Here is a 24,685-nt window from a genome sequence, read left to right as displayed (position 1 = left end):
ATTTCTTTGTATATGTTTCACCTTATATAATTCACAAGCATGCTATTATATACAGTATCTTTATATCAGGCGTGCCTAACAATTTTTAAAACAAAAACTTGCCTGACAGACAGACGTTGGACAGCTTGCAGTTTTCCTTTGCAGACTGGAAAATAGACTTGCCGGTAGTTGTACCTAAAGTGGTTTAAAAAGGCTATCATAAAATACTCTGTTCATGGACTCTGTCATTCCCAGTACATATTATTTGGTACCCATGTTAAAATATTTCCAGACTAATCTTCTTTCAGTTAGGAAATACAAAGCTAAAACAGATGCTAGCATTCCATAATGCTGAAAAATTGCCCTACACATTTATTATTTCTAGATTAGATTATTGTAATTGTATGCCCTATGGCTGCCTTTCGTTATTCTTTAACAGACTTCAGTAATTTCAGAAATGCAGCAGCTAGCCTGCATACAACAATCAGAATATATATATATATATATATATATATATATATATATATATATATATATATATATATATATATACATATATATATATATAATATGCACGCCCTGTTTTGGCCTTCTGTAAGATTCTAAAATTCCATGTTACTTACAAGTTATTGTTGCTCACTCATATAACTCTACATGGTTTTAGGCCTCAGTATTTGAGTGCCCTTGAAGCCCCTTACAAGCCCACTCAATTACTCTGATCAGATGAAGCAAGATGCCTCAATATCCCTTGAATAAGAAAAGTGACAGCTGGTAATAAAGCACACTCTTATAAAGTGCTCCCTAGCTACATTCTAATTTTACTACCAATGTAAAAGATTCAAACATTTTCTCAGCGTTCAAAATCTAGACTATAACATATTTATTATACTTGGGCCTAAAGGAAAATAATCAGTCTTCTGTGAAATCTACATTTCTTCTGGTTTTCTTTTAATCTTCCTTTAAAGATACTACTGCATTATTTTTAATTTATAGTAGACTCTATACACAATTCTGATATTTGTTAATTTTAGTTATCCACTTTAGGTCTAAGGAGTTTGTGGTTCCTTTTTACTATAGCGTAAAGAAATTTTCCTTGCCACTCACCTACCGTTGGTTAGGGCCCAGAAATTTGTAAAGGTGCTCTGTTACACTATCCATTGTGAAATGTGCAATATATATATAGGGGCACTGTCGACCCCTTGAACCCTCAGACCAGACGTCAGACACCAGATAAAAGTCCAAATATTGAATTTATTATAATAATAATGTGCACAAAGCACCCTCCACTCCATAAATCTCTAATAAACAATATTCAAATAAACAATCCTCCACTCCCAGACGCTTAGCCACCCTGCCTCCCAACTCAGCTCAACGTCTGGGATCTCCCATCGTCCTTGTATAGTCCCTGACCTGGAAGTGTTTCCAATCCTTCAGTCCATGTGACTTTCTATCACTTCCAGGTCAGATAAAAAGTTCTCTTCTTCATCCCGGAAGCACGTCATTCCTCTTGTCCATGTGACTTGGACGTATGTTGTGAAGAGGGGGGCTGAACACACCTCAAGGTGATGCGGTCACTCCTCCAAAACCCCATCTTAAATAGTTTTTTTTTACCTCCTCTTTGCTTCATAAGCTGCTGGTTGCTGCTACTATGCCATGTGATCTGCATCTTGCATGGCGCTTCGAACATTTAAAAGTCTGTACACCAGCTGTCCTACTCTTTGCCTTTTATTTCCTGGCCCTGGGTGTGGTTAAATCTCTTGGCACAATGTCTCATCTCACGGGACATGAGTTCTTAATATTTTTTAGTTTATAATTTAAAAATGGAATAAGAATCTGAAAATCTAACAACATCACATTAAAGTTCGATAAATTCTTGCTTATATACAGTGATCCCTCCTCGATCGTGGGGGTTGCGTTCCAGAACCCCCCTGCGAAAGGTGAAAATCCGCAAAGTAAAAACCATATGTTCATATGCTTATTTTTATATATTTTAAGCCCTTATAAACTCTCCCACACTCTTATAAACATTTCCCGCACAGTTATAAAGCATAAACCCTTTGTATTCTCTTAGATATTAGGTAAGATTCATTGAAATTATGTATGCGTTTACATACAGTGTGAAGGACAGCCGGGTCCCATGCCCGGCAAGGACGCCCCTGCTGCATCTGTTCCGGGGGAGCCACCATGGGCAGCTCAGTACCTCCCCCGGGACGCTTGGTGGCAGCCTCCCTGGTGGACGATAATTCCCCAACCTGGCGCAAGGCTCCATGGGAGATGGAGTCCTCCACAGCCTGGTTGGGGGCTTGGATGGCCGCCAGGGGGAGCTGCATGGACTTTCCAGCCCAGCTGGTCGACTCGTCAGCCCCACCCGGAAGGTCAATTAGGACCAGGTAATCAAGCACCTGGAAAGCTTCCGGGTGGGGTATAAAAAAGGCCAGCCACCACCACTCGGGAGAGCCAGAGTCGGGAGGAGGAGGACTAAGCCTGAGGAGGAGTGGTGGTGCTGAGGTGGATAGAGAGAGAGTAATTGTGAGTGTATTTGGGAGTGTGTTGGGCCTGTGGGACACGGGGAAGACGTGCCCCACGGCTGAAGAAATAATAAAGCGTGTTTTATTTAAGTACGTGCCTCTGCCTGAGTCTGTGCCGGGTCGGGCGCTATAAAGCGCCTTTTACAACAGCAAAACCTAAATATTATTTTAAAGATATCGAGCATCTCCGATATCACATATGTTACAGCCATTATGATAGACAGGCCACCAGCAATAAAAACGTACAATGCAAGAAAAATCCATCCATCCATTTTCCAACCCGCTGAATCCGAACACAGGGTCACGGGGGTCTGCTGGAGCCAATCCCAGCCAACACAGGGCACAAGGCAGGAACCAATCCCGGGCAGGGTGCCAACCCACCGCAGGACACACACAAACACACTCACACACCAAGCACACACTAGGGCCAATTTAGAATCGCCAATCCACCTATCCTGCATGTCTTTGGACTGTGGGAGGAAACCCACGCAGACACGGGGAGAACATGCAAACTCCACGCAGGGAGGACCCGGGAAGCGAACCCAGGTCTCCTTACTGCAAGGCAGCAGCACTACCACTGCGCCACCGTGCCGCTGCAAGAAAAATTGTATACAGTAAAATGTGTGTACAGTGACACTAAACGTACGTACATGTACTAAGTACTGTACGTAGAAAATTAATTATGGTTACTCACCAACAATGACACGACGACTTGTCCAATAATGATGAGTTTAATTTTACTGCACAACAAAGGAGAGCGTTACTGCTCTTCTAAAAGAGCCTCTTCAGGCGACTGTGTAGCACTGCCGTTGTTCTCCTTCCGGCAGTCTTCAATCCAAATCCCTAAAGCAGATTCCGTCCGCACAACTGCCTTATTACATCCACTTACAACTCGTTTTGCGCCCTGGTTAAAGGACACTGCGGCCGTAGATCTTATATTCTTTTCCTCCTTTTTAAATAAAAAGAATTGTGGACTCATTGATGCCATAGTAATGTCCTACAGCGCTGTAGCTGTTCCCTTCCTTCAACATATCCAAAAACTTTTACCTTTTTGGCAATCATTAGCATCTTCCGTTGGCGCTTGGGCACGGCCCCTGAAGCAGTAGCAGGAGCAGATCGATTTAGAGCCATAAATAAGGGCTTGACTATGCACAAAGATAAACACAAAAGAGCACAAAAGTTAACTCTTTTCACAGTGAAACACATTGATGCTGAACGAGCGAGACAAGACTTCCTGGTTAATGCAGTGGAATCGAATTCGGCGCTCCATCGCTGAGCCAATCAGCACACAGGAACTTAACTGCGTGCTCTGATTGGGTAGCTTCTCAGCCATCCGCCAATAGTGTCCCTTGTATGAAATCAACTGGGCAAACCAACTGAGGAAGCATGTACCAGAAGTAAAAAGACCCATTGTCCGCAGAAACCCATGGAGCAGCAAAAAATCTGCGTTATATATTTAGATATGCTTACATATGAAATCCGCGATAGAGTGAAGCCGCGAAAGTCGAAGTGCGATATAGCGAGGGATTACTGTATATATATTATGGCGGGCAGCCGGGTCCCATGCCCGGCCGGGACGCCCCTTCTACAGTACACATGTTCCGCAGGAGCAATCATGGACTGCTCAATACCTCCCCCGGGACGCTTGGTGGCAGCCTCCCTGGCTGAGGATGGTGCCTCAGTTTCCCACAGGACTCCATGGGAGATGGAGTTCTCCACAGCCCTGTTGAGATCTGGGGTGGCTGCCAGGGGGTGTTGTATGGGTCCCTGAGCCGGCCTGGACAACTCTATAGCCCCGCCCAAAACTGCAATCAGAAGCAGGTGATCAAGCACCTGGACCACTTCCGGGTGGGCTATAAAAAAGGCCGGCAACCACCACTCGGGGCCAGAATCGGGAGGAGGAGGACGAGGTTGCCAAGGAGGAGTGGTGGTGCCAAGGTGGAGTGTTGTGTTGTTGGTATTAAGTTCTTTTGGGACTGTGTAGTGGCTGGGGGGTACACGGGGAAGACGTGCCCTCCAGCTGAAGAAAAATAAAAGTGTTCTTGTGCTTTCACATGTGCCTCTGTGTCAGTCTGTGCCGGGTCGGGCGCTATATTTCGTCCTTATCACTATATAATATATATAATATATATATATAGTGGCAGGATGCCGAGAAGGACCGGGAGAGGGCAGCCACCCTGGTTTGTGTGGGGGCCACGGGAACTTTTTTTGTCACATATATTTGAGTTAGTTTCCAAATGCCTGCCTGAATTGCTAACTTTGAGTACTGACTTTTCCTTTTAGTATGCACATCATGTTGTTTGTTTGCTTTTTCTCTAGACACAAAGTTAGTTTCAATCTTTATATAATGTACCTTTATGTCTAACTATCCCCAGCTGGCACTCAGTCAGCTACACCTGGCAGCTGCAGCACAGATAAAGAAACTTTGATGTGGTCTCAATTGGACTAAAACAAGTTCAATAACAACACAGCTACAATAATTGGAAACTAAACAGTAGGACTAGATTCTGCAACTAAGGCGAACGTGTATATGTTCATTTTCTTCAACGTTCCCGGTCATGTCTTCATCTTAAAGTGATGTTACTGTGTGATGCAGAAAATATAAATTCATGCTAACAGTGCACTGCTCATTGCTGCAGAATTTAATAATAAACAATAAAAATATAAGTTTCAGCTTTTTTTCCCTCATTTTATCCTTTAGTGGTTAGCTGTTTTATATTGTTATTTAGTTTTTAATTAGTTTCTGTGAAATGGTTGTGTCAGGAGTTGGGTTAGGGTTAAAAATTAATTATTAAAAAATAAATGTGGTATTAAATGATATTTACTGTATTATTCTTGTGAATATCCTACTATTTAATAAGTGCCTGTCACAGACTGGCATGATAATCCAGACTGCATGTCAGTTATGGAATTTAAGAACTGAATATAAGCCGTACTGAGTCCTTTAATATAAACATCTTAAATGGTGGAAGTATGAGTATATGTCTTGTTACTGACAAATATTATTAAATATAACATGTTCCAGTGCTTAACAAATCTTTTGAATAAAATAAGCACAACTATGTGTTCATCAACATGGCTTATAGAAGTCCAATCCACAAGCACAACAGCTGGATTGTAAATATCACTATGACAAGTCCTGGGACTATACAAGAGCTGTTTATCAATAATGCAAAGTGCCCCAATCCAACCGAGTGAATATAAATATACACTCTATATATACACTAAGTTTTTTTTATGCCAACTAAATGACAAATTTTAAATATCTAAATATTACATAAAACCATAGTCAGAAATAAAGCAAGGGGTTGTAACCAGTGTCAGTATTATTGCTTATTTTTAAATTATTATTGTTTAACTTTTATTTTATCCCCAGCCACAAGTGATGCACAAACCAGTGCTTCTTCTTGCCGGTCCCAAGCCCGGAAAAATGGGGAGGGTTACGTCAGGAAGGGCATTCGGTGTAAAATTTTTCCAAATCAACATGCGGACAACAATACAAATTTCCATACTGGAACGGTCAAGCACTGGGTTAACAATGACCACCACCAGTAACGTTAGCCAACAGGGTGCTGGCGGAAATTGGGCTACTGTTGGCCAAAGAAGAAGAAGAAAAGTGGGGAGACATGTCTGGAAGCAGGAGGAGAGGAGGAAGGCAAAGAGAGTGGAACTGAGGGTAGGAACTTTGAATGTTGGCAGTATGACTGGTAAGGGGAGAGAGTTAGCAGATATGATGGAGAGAAGGAAAGCTGATACATTATGCATGCATGAGACTAAATGGAAGGAGAGTAAGGCCAGGTGGATCGGAGGTGGATTCAAATTGTTCTATCATGGTGTGGATGGGAGAAGAAATGGGGTAGGAGTTATTCTGAAGGAACAGTATGTCAAGAATGTTTTGGAGGTCGAAAAGAGTGTCAGAAAGAGTAATGATTATGAATCTGAAAATTGGAGGTGTGATGATAAATGTTGTTAGTGCATATGCCCCACAAGTTGGGTGTGCAATGGATGAGAAAGAAGATTTTTGGAGTGAGTTGGATGAAGTGATGAACAGTGTACCCAAGGGACAGAAAGTGGTGATTGAGGCAGATTTCAATGGACATGTTGGTGAAGGAAACAGAGGAGATGAGGAGGTGAGGGCTAGGTATGATCTCAAGGAGAGGAATGAAGAAGGTCAGATGACAGTGGATTTTGCAAAAAGGATGGACATGGCTGTGGTGAATACGTATTTTAAGAAGAGGTAGGAACATAGGGTGATGTACCAAAGTGGAGGAAGATGCAAACAGGTAGATCCTATGCAGGAATGTCATTCTGAAGGGTTAGGGTAAGACTGCAAAGTGGTGGCAGGGGAAAGTGTAGTTAAGCAGCATAGGATGGTGGTGTGTAGGATGATGTTGGAGATCAAGAAGAGGAAGAGAGTGATGGAAGAGCCAAGGATCAAATGGTGAAACTTGAAAAAGGAAGACTGCAAGGTTGAGTTTAGGGAGGAGGTGAGACAGGCACTGGGTGGCAGTGAAGAGTTACCAGACAGTTGGGCAACTACAGCAGATGTAGTAAGAGTGACAGCAAAATGGGTGCTTGGTGTGACATCTGGACAGAGAAAGGAGGAAAAGGAAACCTGGTGGTGGAACGGGGAAGTACAGGAGAGAGGAAGAGGATGGCAAAGAAGTGGGATAGTCAGAGAGATGCAGAAAGTAGACAAGAGTTCAAGGAGATAGGGTGCAGGGTGAAGAGAGAGGTGACAAAAGCTAAAGAAAAGGCGTATGATGGGTTGTGTGAGAGGTTGGATACTAAGAAGGGAGAAAAGGACCTCTACCGATTGGCTAGACAGATGGACCGAGCTGGGAAAGATGCAGCAGGTTAGGGTGATAAAGGATAAAGATGGAAACATGCTCACAAGCAAGGAGAGTGTGTTGAGCAGATGGAAAAAGTACTTTGAGAGGCAGATGAATGAAGAGAACGAGAGAGAGAAGGTTGGGTGATGTGAAGGTAGTAAATCAGGAAGTGCAACGGATTAGCAAAGAGGAAGTAAGTACAGCTATGAAGAGGATGAAAAATGGAAAGGCCGTTGGCCCAGATGACATACCTGTGGAAGCATGGATGTGTTTAGGAGAGATGGCAATGGAGTTTTTATCCAGATTGTTTAATGGAATCTTGGAAAGTGAGAGAATGCCAGAGGAGGGGAGAAGAAGTGTATTGGCTCCGATATTTAAGAATAAGGGGGATGTGTAGGACTATAGTAACTACAGGGGAATAAAATTGATGAGCCACAGCATGAAGTTATGGGAAAGAGTAGTGGAAGCTAGGATAAGAAGTGAGGTGATGTTTAGCGAGCAGCAGTATGGTTTCATGCCAAGAAAGAGCACCACAGATGCGATGTTTGCTCTGAGGATGTTGATGAAGAAGTATAGAGAAGGCCAGAAGGGGTTGCATTGTGTCTTTGTGGACCTGGAGAAAGCATATGACAGGGTGCCTCGAGAGAAGCTGTGGTATTGTATGAAGAAGTCGGGAATGGCAGAGAAGTACGTAAGAGTTATACAGGATATGTACGAGGGAAGTGTGACAGTGGTGAGGTCTGCGGTAGGAGTGACAGATGCATTCAAAGTGGAGGTGGGTTTACATCAGGGATCAGCTCTGAGCCCTTTCTTATTTGCAATACAGTCATCCCTCACCTATCGCGGGGGTTACGTTCCAGAGTCCCCCGCGATAGGTGAAAATCCGCGAAGTAAAAAACATATGTTTATATGGCTATTTTTATATTGTCACGCTTGGGTCACAGATTTGCACAGAAACACAGGAGGTTGTAGAGAGACAGGAACGTTATTCAAACACTGCAAACAAACATTTGTCTCTTTTTCAAAAATTTAAACGTGCTCCATGACAAGACAGAGATGACAGTTCCGTCTCAAAATTAAAAGAATGCAATCATATCTTCCTCTTCAAAGGAGTGCGCATCAGGAGCAGAGAATGTCAGAGAGAGAGAGAGAGAGAGAAAAGCAAACAATCAAAAATCAATAGGTGCTGTATGGGCTTTTTTAGTATGCGAAGCACCGTGCGGGAAGCATATCGCGCAACAAAGCAGCCACAAGTAAGCCCAGCAAGGAAGGGAGCAATGTGAAGGTAGTTTTTCAGCGTTTTTTGAGGAGCATCCATATCCTCTAGGGTGCAAACAGCTCCCCTGCTCACAATATATTTGAGGAGTTTTATTTAATACTAGCAAAATACCCGCGCTTCGCAGCGGAGAAGTAGTGTGTTAAAGAGGTTATGAAAAAGTAAAGGAAACATTTTAAAAATAACGTAACATGATTGTCAATGTAATTGTGTTGTCATTGTTATGAGTGTTGCTGTCATATATATATACATATACACATATACACACACATATACACACATATACAGATATATTATATATACATATACACATATATTTTTTATATATATATATATATATATATATATATATATATATATATATATATATATATACAGTGGTGTGAAAAACTATTTGCCCCCTTCCTGATTTCTTATTCTTTTGCATGTTTGTCACACAAAATGTTTCTGATCATCAAACACATTTAACCATTAGTCAAATATAACACAAGTAAACACAAAATGCAGTTTTTAAATGATGGTTTTTATTATTTAGGGAGAAAAAAAATCCAAACCTACATGGCCCTGTGTGAAAAAGTAATTGCCCCCTTGTTAAAAAATAACCTAACTGTGGTGTATCACACCTGAGTTCAATTTCCGTAGCCACCCCCAGGCCTGATTACTGCCACACCTGTTTCAATCAAGAAATCACTTAAATAGGAGCTGCCTGACACAGAGAAGTAGACCAAAAGCACCTCAAAAGCTAGACATCATGCCAAGATCCAAAGAAATTCAGGAACAAATGAGAATAGAAGTAATTGAGATCTATCAGTCTGGTAAAGGTTATAAAGCCATTTCTAAAGCTTTGGGACTCCAGCAAACCACAGTGAGAGCCATTATCCACAAATGGCAAAAACATGGAACAGTGGTGAACCTTCCCAGGAGTGGCCGGCCGACCAAAATTACCCCAAGAGCGCAGAGACGACTCATCCGAGAGGTCACAAAAGACCCCAGGACAACGTCTAAAGAACTGCAGGCCTCACTTGCCTCAATTAAGGTCAGTGTTCACGACTCCACCATAAGAAAGAGACTGGGCAAAAACGGCCTGCATGGCAGATTTCCAAGACACAAACCACTGTTAAGCAAAAAGAACATTAGGGCTCGTCTCAATTTTGCTAAGAAACATCTCAATGATTGCCAAGACTTTTGGGAAAATACCTTGTGGACTGATGAGTCAAAAGTTGAACTTTTTGGAAGGCAAATGTCCCGTTACATCTGGTGTAAAAGGAACACAGCATTTCAGAAAAAGAACATCATACCAACAGTAAAATATGGTGGTGGTAGTGTGATGGTCTGGGGTTGTTTTGCTGCTTCAGGACCTGGAAGGCTTGCTGTGATAGATGGAACCATGAATTCTACTGTCTACCAAAAAATCCTGAAGGAGAATGTCCGGCCATCTGTTCGTCAACTCAAGCTGAAGCGATCTTGGGTGCTGCAACAGGACAATGACCCAAAACACACCAGCAAATCCACCTCTGAATGGCTGAAGAAAAACAAAATGAAGACTTTGGAGTGGCCTAGTCAAAGTCCTGACCTGAATCCAATTGAGATGCTATGGCATGACCTTAAAAAGGCGGTTCATGCTAGAAAACCCTCAAATAAAGCTGAATTACAACAATTTTGCAAAGATGAGTGGGCCAAAATTCCTCCAGAGCGCTGTAAAAGACTCATTGCAAGTTATCGCAAACGCTTGATTGCAGTTATTGCTGCTAAGGGTGGCCCAACCAGTTATTAGGTTCAGGGGGCAATTACTTTTTCACACAGGGCCATGTAGGTTTGGATTTTTTTTTCTCCCTAAATAAAAAAAACACCATTTACAAACTGCATTTTGTGTTTACTTGTGTTATATTTGACTAATGGTTAAATGTGTTTGATGATCAGAAACACTTTGTGTGACAAACATGCAAAAGAATAAGAAATCAGGAAGGGGGCAAATAGTTTTTCACACCACTGTATATATATATATACACACATAGATGCACTTACAATAACATAGAAATCAATATAAACAACATTAACATCATTATCATATGAGAATATGAAGTAATATATAAGAAGCACATTTCATATAAATATAAATTATTAAACAGTAAAATCTTCTTCAATAATTTGCTACCGTGGCTTTTCGTTGGTCTGTCCAGGATTTTAAATCACATGTAGCTTGCAAACCGTTTCACGTATTGACTTGAAATGTGGTACACATATAATACGTCACGTCTGCTATCCGCTTTATGGGTGATGAATGTATTACTCTTTTTATGTTTATTTTATTTTAGAATCAACTCCTATCTGCGCACACCAGGGCGGCCGTGGGCAGATGCGTATGGTGTATTCACTCCATGTTATCGTGCATTGCGCTGTCACTGGTATTTTCATAAAAGAATTTGAACAATATATAAGAAGCGTATAAATTATTAAACAGTAAAACATTAACATTTAAGAAGTAAAGTCACATTGAGTACTACTGCAGTGCCTTCGGGTATACCTCATTTTTTCTTTGCCCATTACATGCTTAAATGTATACATTTTTTGGTGTACCTACCCGAGAACACGCGACATATAACCGACCGTGGGAGAAGCATGGATTTTAAACACGCGTTGAGTTCATCTGCTGGTCTCCCTCGTGGAAAAACTGGTAATGTTTGACTAAAATCTACAGCGAGTAAAACGACATGACCTCCTTTTTTTTTTTTACGATCTCTGAGATCTTGCTTTTTTCGGTTCAAGGCTTCATAAGCTCTTTTATGTGCCATGGTGTACTTAATAAGTACTAATTATCCCAAACCATCATCTTTGAATGTTGCAAGACTTTCGCCTTGTATGTAGATCGGGGTAATTACATTCATTGCATTCCTAGTCTGAATCACAATCTGATTGTATGGGTGGTTACCTGGCACTGTAGGGTTGCCACCCGTCCTTTAAAATACGGAATCGTGCCGCGTTTGAGAATGAAATTGCGCGTCCCGTTTTGAATCAATACTGGACGGGATTTATCCCGTATTTTTTTTATCATTTTTTTTTTAAAGCAGCGTCTCATGCAAATCATCCCACACGCATTTTATGAAGATGCCTCCTTTCCTACTTTTGATTGGGTAATACTTGATGTCATCGTTAGTTTGATTGGTGTTTTTAACTGTCCAGTGAGGAGGGCGTGTCTTTTAAGTACAGTCTGCAAAGTGTTGGCACTGAGATGTTGCGTCAGCGCCAGAGTTGAAGCCCCTAACGTTGCGGTCAGCAAGTCGGCTAACATCCGCCATGTGCTGTCTTTCAGTTGCGAGAAGCAGATCATAGAATGGTTGAAACTGTTGCCCCTAACGTTGCGCCACGGCGTGTGCTTCGTTTATACCTCGTGTCTTCTCATTAAACTTTTATCTCGCGAATATGTTATTGCAATCCGCAGCGGGAGCGTTTCTATTAACTTAATTTAAACTTACGTTTTACACCGTGCTTTGTTTCCCTTATGAACATGCTTGTATGCTTAACTCGCTCCGTTCTCAATTGTTTAATTAATTTTTTGCTCTTCGCTGTTTGCGGCTGTTCCTCCATTTCCCCCTACTTCGTTCTTTTATCTCGCGAATATGTTATTGCAATCCTTAACGGGAGCGTTTCAATAAACTGATTGAAAATAGTTTTGCATTTACCTTTTTAGTAAAAGGCGAGCTTTTAAGCCTGAGAAATCACCCCGTAAATGCACACGTTTAATTGGACATGTGTTAATATGTATGGTTACACAGTATTAAAAGACAGTGAACAACGTCAGTTACCTTTCTTCCCGCGTTTGATAAAAGGTGAGCTTTTAAGCCTAAGAAATCACCCCGTAAATGCACACGTTTAATTGCACATGTGTTAATATGTATGCTCACACAGTATTAAAAGACAGTCAAAAATTAACGTCATTTACCTTCGTTCCCGCGTGTGACTCGTGCTGTAAATGTCTTCCTTGTTTTTAGTTCACGTGATTACGTAGGAGGCGTGATGACGCGATACGTGACTCCGCCTCCTCCATTACAGTGTATGGACAAAAAATATGTTCCAGTTATGACCATTACGCTTTGAATTTCGAAATGAAACCTGCCTAATTTTTGTAAGTAAGCTGTAAGGAATGAGCCTGCCAAATTTCAGCCTTCCACCTACACGGGAAGTTAGAGAATTAGTGATGAGTGAGTCAGTGAGTGAGTGAGTCAGTCAGTGAGGGCTTTGCCTTTTATTATTATAGATGTAATACGTGCTCTGATTGGGTAGCTTCTCAGCCATCTGCCAATAGCGTCCCTTGTATGAAATCAACTGGGCAAACCAACTGAGGAAGCATGTACCAGAAATTAAAAGACCCATTGTCCACTGAAACCCATGAAACAGCGAAAAATCCACGATATATATTTAAATATGCTTACATATAAAATCCGCAATAGAGTGAAGCCGCAAAAGTCGAATCGCGATATAGCGAAGGATTACTGTAGTGAGGGACAGATTGACAGACGAGATTAGACAGGAATCCCCATGGACTATGATATTTGCTGATGACATTGTGATCAGTAGTGATAGTAGGGAGCAGGTTGAAGAGACCATGGAGAGGTGCAGATATGCTGTGGAGAGGAGAGGAATGAAGGTCAGTAGGAACAAGATAGAATACAGGTGAGTGGAATGGTAAGAATACAAGGAGTAGAGTTGGCGAAGGTGGATGAGTTTAAATACTTGGGATCAACAGTACAGAGTAACGGGGAGTGTGGAAGAGAGGTGAAAAAGAGAGTGCAGGCAGGGTGGAATGGGTGGAGAAGAGTGTCAGGAGTAATTTGTGACAGACGGGTATCAGCAAGAGTGAATGGGAAGGTCTACAGGACGGTAGTGAGACCACCTATGTTATATAGGTTGGAGACGGTGGCACTCACCAGAAAGCAGGAGACAGAGCTTGAGGTAGCAGAATTAAAGATGCCCTAACCCTAACCCTTACCTCTAGCCTGGAGAAGTTAAGAGCAAATCCATACAAGTTTAAACTAAACAAATATCTATATGAAAATTAATAATTTAAAAATAATCAAAACAACAATAAAACTACAAATGTAAGGCAACACTGAACGACTCTAAGCAGAAGACAAAGACTTACATGGCAACAATGAGAATAAGTTATTGAAAGAAATCAAAAATATCTAACCCTCCTTTCATTATCAAGCCCACTTAATTCCATTTAGGATCAACGTGTTTGGAGCCTATTCAATGAGCATCAGGAAATGGAAAAAATATGCAGACTGACTTGGATTCAAACTCTGATGTAAAACAGCACAGTAAACCAGTGTACACCCAGACTGCTTACTTAGAATTATGAAAAAAAAATACATTTGAATTAACAAATACAGGCTTAAAAATTATCCTTTCACATTTTTAAAATCTTTCCAAGAAATGTTCTACACATTAATAAGGAATACGGGATTATACAAATGATAGCAGTCACACTGGCACTCAGAGAAAAGAAGGTTTCTAAAATCAAAATGATTTACTTTGGTCTATAGACATTGATACACCAAAAAAGAACACTGAGAAGAACATCACATCAAAAATTAATACCTAGTGTTTAATTTATCAAGAGGAGGAAGTAATAGTACTAGTAAGTATCACATGTACTCACATGTACAGAGTACAGTAAAATACTTGCTTCAATTCAAAGTAGATTCACGTATTGTTCTTTTCATATCCCATTAAGCTAATTCTCATGCATTTACAGCTCTTTTCTTGTTTGTAGTAGAGCTGAATTCACTTTGTTCTGCATGTAGGACTATATTTTCATTGGTGTGATATGTTTGTTCTGCAAGTGCGGTGTAATATTTTTTATTGGTTTTCATATATTCCTATACCTGAGACAATACAGTAGATTGTAACGGCTGCTGGGCAGGGGTGACTCCAGAATATGTTTTTAATGGTGTTAAGGAGGTGTTTTATAATTTAATGGACGTGCTAATAAAACATAGCAGGCTGTGCATTGCTATGAAATCTGCAAACTATTTCAACCATTGTCATCTCAGTATAAAAAAATATGATGCACACGGATTTATTAATGATGAGATTATGAGATTATTAAAACTAAACTAACATTATCAGTTCCAAATTAGTATAAAAATAAAACAAATGTCAGCAAGACTTTATTTACTGTTACCAAAGTAAAATATACCAACTTGACAAAATCTACTCACCAGCAGATGATTACAGAAAGACAATGATGGGTAACTGTTACAATCGTCTCCATTGCAGCTTGTCAAATAGTTTTTTGCAATCCTTAAACATGAAAAGCTACACTCACAAGATGCTGAACTGACAGGAGATGTCACAGAGATGCACAACAGCTTATATAAATCCATAAAGGCATCATTGTATGGCTTTAGGATATGCAGGAATTCCAATGTGGTACCAGCAATCTATCCCTGATCCAAAAGTCATCATACTTGGTGAAATTCGACAAATAGATTCTCATCTGTAATTTCACAGGGATGAGCCATCAGTGACAGTGATTGCTTCTCCAAGAATGAAGCATGTTTAGGGTTTAGAGTAGACGCCCCTTTCAAAACAGTACACGATGTTGGCAAAAAGAGCCTTTTCAGTTCAATGATAAGATCTGTCAATTACAGGGTAGAAACAATTCTTATGGAAATTATTTGCGCTTTTTGTAGAGGTCTCAGTACCAAACCCCAAATCCTGCTGGTGATTGCTGGACATACCTCTTGTCCTGTGGCAGTTGAGTTGAAATGCACTCTCTCCAATATGTCATTCCATAACTCCTAACTACACTTCTCTTCAATTGTCTGTGTTACTGATTGGACAAGATCAGTGCCAGATACAAGTTCTAGATGTGGAGACTGCAGCAGTTCAGGCAGATAATGGAACAGAGCTGCAAATAAAGTAAACTGAACAGTAAATTGGCAGTCTATGAGAGTATAAGTTCCTTTTGCACCTTGCAAAATGATGTATTTTAAAGTTTAGCAGATTTACTGAAATGCAGAAGTTTCTCCTATTCACAGACACATTCTCTTTTGCTGACATCTTTACTTTCATGTAATAACACGAAAAGCTCATCTTCTATTTCACTACTTATTTTCTCCCGCACCATATTCTCTACAATTTCAATTAACTCGTTCTGTACAGCATGGTCATTATATATTTGGCATTTTAAGGATTATCTGATAGTTTCTGAGTGATAGATTTCTTAAACATGCCAATAACTTATAAAAGTTTGGTAAAATTACCTCTTTTGGTAGAGCGTTTATTTTCCCTATGTACTCTTTGGACAACTGCTTGACATGTTGTGAATCACAGTCATCTATAAATCGCTTGCACATTTTCCTGATTCTCTTTTACAGTTTTTAAATGTCCTTCACTCAGAGCATTGCAATTTTTAGAATCCTCTTCATTCCTAAGGTTATATTTGGCCCATCCATTCCTTAAATACTTATGCTCTATACTAGCATTATTGTGTTTTAAATGAGACTGTTGCCTTCCTCCAGTTCTGATATCCATCTTGTGTAGAAGCAGTCCCTGTATACCCAACAATACAAGCAAAGAGTCGGCAAGCAAAACAAGACACAGTCCTTCCAAACTGAACACTTAATTCAGTTGTAGACCATTTCCAATTGAAAAAACACACCTCTAGGGCAATTTTTCAAGTTTCTAAGAAAAGGGCAGCGAGGTCCATCCCCAGATGACTGATTTAGGTCAGACAGATAGGTGCCTGTGTCAATGGCATCCAAGATACGGCTGGCGTGTTCAGTAGGAGCATCTGAAGCTGAAGGCAGTGATTGTTTGCTAGGTATTTGAAAGTGTTCCATCATCATGTTGAGTTGACATATGCTCTCACCAATACTATACAGTATATCTTGCAAGATCCTATCATCAAGTAATATTGATAATGGTAACATCTGACAGGATATTTTTTTTTATTTATTTGAAAAATATCAATAAAAATTTCAGTAAGTAAACTTTCAGAATGATTGCACAGATACAGAAAAACATGATTATGTAAAAATGCTTGCAGGTGCTAAGCCAGATATATGCAAAATCCAGAGGCTGCCTAGCGATGCCACTGCTGGTGGGACCTATGAAAGTTCTTTTCCCAGAGATCTTCCAAAAATTTGAGACAGCCTATGTAGAGGCCATAGTTTGATTAGAATTGTACTGTCAAATCTTACTGTTCTTTAATGGCAATATAGTGGGTATTGATAGCTGAAACAAAAAAGAGAATTAACTGGGAATCACACGACTAAAGGCCACTCTCAGTGCACAGTGTAATAATCAAGAACAACAATGAAATGACCTTAAGATTAAGATCGTGTCTCATCTCAGAAAAAAGTATGAAATAATGCATTTGGTGTGCAATTATTCTGTTGTATCTGTATTACTGGATTGCAGCAATTACAGTGTACCCATCTTAATTTGGTTTAGTCTTTAAGCAGGATAAAGCAGGTTCTTGATAAATTAAGTGCCCCGGATTTTGTGTTACTTAAGCCTCTAGTGCCTCTTAAGACCTTTGTGTCCTAAACTGTAATTCATAAGAGTATCTGAACTGTCCTCCCACTGTCTCCCTGTCTCAGACTAAATCAATTTAGTTTTTAAACAGTACTGCCTTTTTACTCTGTTGATCACTTTATAAGAACTATAGTTTTATGCAATGCAAGAACCTCAACAGAATGTAGCTTGGTATAGATGGTCATTAGCCGAAGGATATGTTTGCAGTTTTTCCATGACAAATATCACTTATTTGCTTGTCTTTAATTGATTTTTTTTAATATCAGTGACTAAACAGGGTTATAATTAGAGGGGACAAACAAGTTCTTTGTTTTCATATTCTAGACAGAGCAATTTATAAAAATTGGATATTGATAGTTTTTCTTTTCTATTTTTTAGGCATGAATAAGCTTGTATAACTGCAGCAATGAGAGTCATGTGGGACTAATTACATACATTAATTAATTATAAAAAATTATCAGTGTAATTAATGTATCTAAGTGCTACTGAACATTACTCATATTGAACTCCCTAGACATTATAATCACTGTACCACTTTGTATTGAGTCATTCACAAGGCAAGGGCCCGACCTTTAATAGCTTCAAGTTACTTTCTGTGATACAACAAAGTGGGCAGTACGGTGCAATGATTAACATTTCTAATAAACCATACAAATAAATATGCAGAGACTTGTAGAGGCTGTATTCAAAGCGAAGATTTTTTTTCCCCCAATTAAAATAGTTCTTGACATTGTCCATCAAATATGATACTGGTTACACCAAGGACGTGGAGGATTTATTCATTCTAATCTCAGATATTTTATGTACAGTTAGGTCCATAATATTTGGACAGAGACAACTTTTTTCTAATTTTGGTTCTGTACATTACCACAATGAATTTTAAATGAAACACCTCATATGCAGTTGAAGTGCAGACTTTCAGCTTTAATTCAGTGGGGTGAACAAAACGATTGCATAAAAATGTGAGGCAACTACAAGTAAAGCATTTTTTTAACACAATCCCTTCATTTCTGGGGCTCAAAAGTAATTGGACAATTGACTCAAAGGCTATTTCATGGGCAGGTGTGGGCAAGTCCGTCATTATGTCATTATCAATTAAGCAGATAAAAGGTGAAAGAAGCCATCCTTAAGCTGCGAAAACAGAAAAAACCCATCCAAGAAATTGCTACAATATTACGAGTGGCAAAATCTACAGTTTGGTACATCCTGAGAAAGAAAGCAAGCACTGGTGAACTCAGCAACGCAAAAAGACCTGGATGTCCGTGGAAAACAACAGTGGTGGATGATCGCAGAATCATTTCCATGGTGAAGAGAAACCCCTTCACAACAGCCAACCAAGTGAACAACACTCTCCAGGGGGTAGGCGTATCGATATCCAAGTCTACCATACAGAGAAGACTGCATGAAAGTAAAAACAGAGGGTGCACTGCAAGGTGCAAGCCACTCATAAGCCTCAAGAATAGAAAGGCTAGATTGGACTTTGCTAAAGAACATCCAAAAAAGCCAGCACAGTTCTGGAAAAATACTCTTTAGACAGATGAAACCAAGATCAACCTCTACCAGAATGATGGCAAGAAAAAAGCATTATCCAAAGCATACCACATCATCTGTAAAACATGATGGAGGCAGTGTGGTGGCTTGGGCGTGCATGGCTGCCAGTGCCACTGGGATACTAGTGTTTATTGATGATGTGACACAGGACAGAAGCAGCCGAATGAATTCTGAGGTGTTCAGAGACATACTGTCTGCTCAAATCCAGCTAAATGCAGTCAATTTGATTGGGCGGCGTTTCATGATACAGATGGACAATGACCCAAAACATTCAGCCAAAGCAACCAAGGAGTTTATTAAAGCAAAGAAGTGGAAAATTCTTGAATGGCCAAGTCAGTCACCTGATCTTAAACCAATTGAGCATGCATTTCACTTGTTGAAGACTAAACTTCAGACAGAAAGGCCCACAAACAAACAGCAATTGAAAGCCGCTGCAGTAAAGGCCTGGCAGAGCATTAAAAAGGAGGAAACCCAGCATCTGGTGATGTTCACGAGTTCAAGACTTCAGGCTGTCATTGCCAGCAAAGGGTTTTCAACCAAATATTAGAAATGAACATTTTATTTCCAGTTATTTAATTTGTCCAATTACTTTTGAGCCCCTGAAATGAAGGAATTGTGGTCAAAAAATGCTTTAGTTGCCTCACATTTTTATGCAATCGTTTTGTTCACCAAACTGAATTAAAGCTGAAAGTCAGCAGTTCAACTGCATCTGAGCTGTTTCATTTAAAATTCATTGTGGTAATGTACAGAACCAAAATTAGAAAAAAAGTTGTCTCTGTCCAAATATTTATGGACCTAACTGTACATACCTGGGTGTAGAAAAGAGCAGAACAAACTGCAGAGCCGATTGTCTAAGTTATAAGAAGGCAAGAGATTCCCTTTACATTGTCTTCAGCTCACTCTCATATTTTGATCAAAACAGCAACTGCATAACACATTTGATCATTTTTCACGTTTGACCAGTTTTTCACCATTAAATTCACAAGTCAAATCATGCTACGCTGAAAGTGTAATGCTATAAACAAGTTCCTGCTATGTATAAGCACTCACAATACCTTTTAAATCATAAATACCTTTATTTATTTGGAATGTTTACTCTCAATTCAGTGGATTAGAAGGTTTTTAAGGACACTATTTGGGAAATATGAAGGTGGCCACTAAAATATTTTTAAGGTAATATTGTTTTTGCTCTTTGCTTAAATAGATAGAACTTTATTTGTTCCCAGGGGAAAATTGTCTTTTTACAGAAGCTCTTTATATCTTTTATACACACACACTTTGGTCTGAACACACACCAGAATGGCTATAAAGAAACTTCTGATTTGGCTGTCACAGTCACAGTGAGGCATTTGCAGGCATATTGCTGTTGGTATAAATGAGCCCCAATTACGTTTCCTGACTCACTTCTGCTGACTATTTCGATGGCCGAAAGTGTTTAGTGTTAGTGTGTCAGAAAAAGAATAAGTAGCGTTTGTTCATTATGACACTCAGTTTTGTTTTAATGCTTTCCTCCACTACTCCCTCCAGATGGTCCAGAGTGTGTCCTATAACTTTGCTTATTGATTCAGTGAGCTTTTCTTGAAGTGATGCTACCAACCCAGCACATCACAGTGTTGAAAAATCGCACTGGCCATCACAGAGTTATAGAAGATGTGAAGGATGTCACTTCCCACATTAAAGGAATGCAGTCTCCTAATGAAAATCAGACTGCTCTGCCCTTTCTTACATAGTTCGTCGGTGTTCTGAGACCAAGCCAACCTGTCATTAATGTGGACCCCCCAAGTAGTTGGAGTGGAGCACCACTGTATCTACTACATTATGTAATTACTGATGACCTAGTTATTTAATTTAAAAACAATGGCATCATTTATAAATGAATGTAATATTATTTTCTATTATGATCACAATATTTTATCATATACTATTAGATAGATAGATAGATAGATAGATAGATAGATAGATAGATAGATAGATAGATAGATAGATAGATAGATAGATACTTTATTAATCCCGATGGGAAATTCACAATAATCATAATAGTATATAATAATACACAAACCAATAATTATTATCAACTCTTTGATGTGGGCCTGACCAAATTTTAAAGTCTGGTAAGGCTTCCTAGTTCATTACTAAAATACATCTATCTTTTAAGACCACTTTTAAAAATCAAATATATAATGTAACTTATTCATAACACAATGTTTTTGGACTCAAATGAGTTTCCACCCAGCATTCCTTTAAAGCTTATGTGAAAATTAATTTTTTTCAATAACAAAGAAATCATCTATAGTGATCACAGATCCTCCTGTATCAGTTATCATTAATGAATGTTTAAAGTTTATTTCATTTTAAAAATGACCATTCTACACACTCAATGGACTGGCACCCAGTACATGGTTGTTTCCTGCCTTGTGCCCAGTGTTGCCAGGATAGGTTGAGTCAGTCTGTGACCCCAAACAGGCTTAAGTAGGTTTGAGCTTGCTCTATTATGTTAAATTTCTACAGAATCTAATATACCTGGAAGAGGTGAAAACAAATACTACACTAAAGCACTTGATCTAATAGACTAATTCTTCACTGCAATGAATTGCATTAAAATGATGGTTAATCATTTCAAGGCAGCAAAAGAAACTGAATAGGAAGCTCAAAAGAAAGGTCAATATGATACAGTTTTCATCCCATAAAATGATTTAATTCTTTCCACAAAATGCATAACTGTCATGCTTCTAAATCTGATTTTATTTTGGCTTATCAAAACCTCTACATTCACACAGAAAAAAATCTGACTTTGAAATATTTCAGTGGGTAAGTCAGTCTTTCATCTACTCTTAGCTTATCAAAAAAGTTTTGCTTTTGATTCTATGCTTATTTGAAAATAGACACTCAGTTCCACATGTATTCAAGATAAGATCAGTGGCTTTTTCACATTACGTTTCCTTTCAATTCAATTTTATTTAGCACCCCTCACTGTAGATAAATTCTGAGTTCTATACAAGCTGTCAGGCTCAAACAACAGACCTTTTTTGCAAACAGCAGAGTACACAGTACCTAAAATTTGTTGAATTTCTTCCCTGGTGAAAGCAAATCTTAGATAACACATTGACTTCAAGTTCACAATATTGTTTAAATTTAAAAACATTAATTATTTCCCATATTGTTTTTTTCCCACTGGAGCAATGAACTGATGCCAAATTTTCAGAAGTTGCAGTGTTATTAACAATTGAGTTAAAGTTATTGTTAAATCTGCAGTTATTTTTCCAGACTTTCTATATAAAATCAATATAATCTGGGTGCCATATTGCCATCAAACTAATGCTGTTCTGCATGCATTCTTAAATATTTCTACTGTTAACTAATTTTTTTAATATTTAATTTATCTCCTAGTTACTTGACGTCAGTTTGTGCTTAAACTGGCCAACAACAGAAAGGAGAGCTGCTAGTATAACCTAAAAATGGAATACACTTTAAAGGTAGCAAAGTCAAGAACATTAGCAACGACAAAACAAGAACTCAAGGGAGCAAAGGTTGAAAAAATAGCAGTACTTGGAAAAAAAATAATCAGGATTTGGGACAGATGTTCGCAAACATATTCGTAAAACAAAGTGATCGGCTCTTAAAAACTACAAAGAATCGATTAAACTAAACAGAGATTTCTCAGCAGTGAAAGACTTCACCAATGAGGGAAACAAAGATTGAACTAATGCAAAACAACACAGAAATATGGCATAGTATCACAACAGGTTCCTGCTTGGGACCTTAAGAGACATATTAGTCTATAGACCAAAATGAAGGGGCTGCTGTAATCTGATTTCTGCACACTCTACAAACATTTTGGTAGATTATAAATTATCCATAAATGATCTGACAATCCAACCTAACTCTCAATAGAATGGCATGATCAATTCTACTAGAAGCACATTTTAACAATCGCAGCATTTTCTGCATCTCAAGATACAAGTATTAGGATGTCATTAAGATGACTAAAGATTGCAAAAAGCATTTAGTGTTTCTAATGCTTCACCCAGAGTTTGGTTTGATGTAGGCTTTCATTAACCAAATGCATAATTTTACATATATCACTCTTTTCAAAGAGTGTGTCAACAGTATTAGCTACTTAAAAAAAATAGTGACTTATTGTGCTACAGCCTAGCCACATTTTATGAATGTATAGAAAGAACACACAAATTAAAGCTGATTTTCCTCATGGCAATAAAGCTTTTGTTTTATGTATGTACAGGTGCATTCTGGATTCATTAAAAAAAGAATTTGTGTAGAATTACCAATGATGGACAATTAACAATTCCACTTCTAATTTTGATCTACTCTACTGCTCAGGAGCTTCATTTATGTGTACACCCTGTACCTCAACAGTGATTTCTGACTGGGACTACACAGCAGATTTGGGTGACTTCCTCATGTGATCTACAGGAGGGAACAGAAGAGCACAACTGTAAGCAGTGAAACACTGCCTTTAGTTACGGTACCTTTAAATATTCTGATTCAATTTCTTTATAAAATCATTTCACAAATAAATTAATATCACAAAGGAACAACTGGGAAAAGCTTTTGTGATTAAAACCCATTAAAATCCATATCTTGCATTTACCTTGTTCTACACCTTATCACAGTTTAAAGTGGAGGTCTGCAGAGAGTTCCTTGGACTTCATGTCTTGAATTTTTATCCTGACATGCAGTGTGAATTCTGTGACCTTATCTAAACTTATCTGCCTATCTAAACTATGGTCAGTCAATTCAGTTTGCCACAGGTGGATTCCAGTCAAGGTATAGATGCATCTTAAGGATAATTAAAGCAAACAGGATGTACCTGACAACAATTTGAAATGCTACAGCAAAAGGTCTGAATAATTGCAAATAAGGAATCAGACTATAAAAAAAAACACTTTTCCTGGAACATTATATGTGCAGCTTTACTTACTTCCTGGCCAATAGCAATTTATACATTTAGCAGTTGCATGTGCTACAGCATGAATGGCATCAAAATGCAATGCTTTTAACACGCTTTGTAAAAGCTGTGTTTACCATCAGGAACATTTTTATATAAACTTGAGATTTTCTCAATGAACCTTAAAAAAATTAAAAGGATGCTAAATGTTGAATGAGTGCAACTTCCAAAAATGATGTAATTTTGATATATTTTAAACTGCACCGATAGGATGTAAGATAATTTCTTTTTAGATAAAATAAATCACATTGCTCCTAAGATTACCCACTTAAAATTATTTTTAATAACATTGAACCACTTAGAATATTATGAATATCTATTTTGTAATAACAACATAGAATCTGCAGATCATATGTTGATGTACTATTAGGTAAATATTTTGTTTCCATACTGGAACTCAAAGATTTGACAAACAGCAACATTATTAATTATAAAAGATTTTTATTTGTTAACATATCTCCAATCCATTTCTCCATCCACTCACTGTCAAACCTGCTTATTTCTCTTTAGTGTGATCTGATGCCACTACAAAACAGGGCACATTTATGTGCTTACCCATTAAAATTGTAAGTTTTTGATTTGCAGAACAATTTTGGCTTATAGTTTACTTTTAAGGAATAAAAAACATTGTTATTTTAGATCGTTTCTTTGGTGACTTTATGCCCGTGTCACTTTGTATTCACTTTATTCTTGCACAGTTTTGTAGTAGCTGTGGCATCTTGCCAATGTTCCTTCTAAGGACTAGCCTGGTGTGTGTAAATTTTATTGTGACCCACAAGTTCCAAAATCCAACAATTTCTGAGCACCAGTATTAGCGTTATGTTTCTTTATATAGCACAAATAAATTAAACATGATTATTTACTGTACTGAATATTTAAGGGTAAACATCAAAATATGAGCTGAACTGATATAAAGTTTTTTTTTATAAAAAATTTTCTACTCACTAAATATTGAAAAAGTTTATCTTCTAACCTGTTCTGTATTCCATAAGTTAAAAACTCTATGAAC

The sequence above is a fragment of the Erpetoichthys calabaricus genome, chromosome 8 (assembly GCF_900747795.2).
Source record: "Erpetoichthys calabaricus chromosome 8, fErpCal1.3, whole genome shotgun sequence".
Taxonomy (NCBI): Eukaryota; Metazoa; Chordata; class Cladistia; order Polypteriformes; family Polypteridae; genus Erpetoichthys; species Erpetoichthys calabaricus.
The sequence above is the reverse complement of the archived record's forward strand: the minus strand, read 5'-3'. Positions refer to the sequence as shown.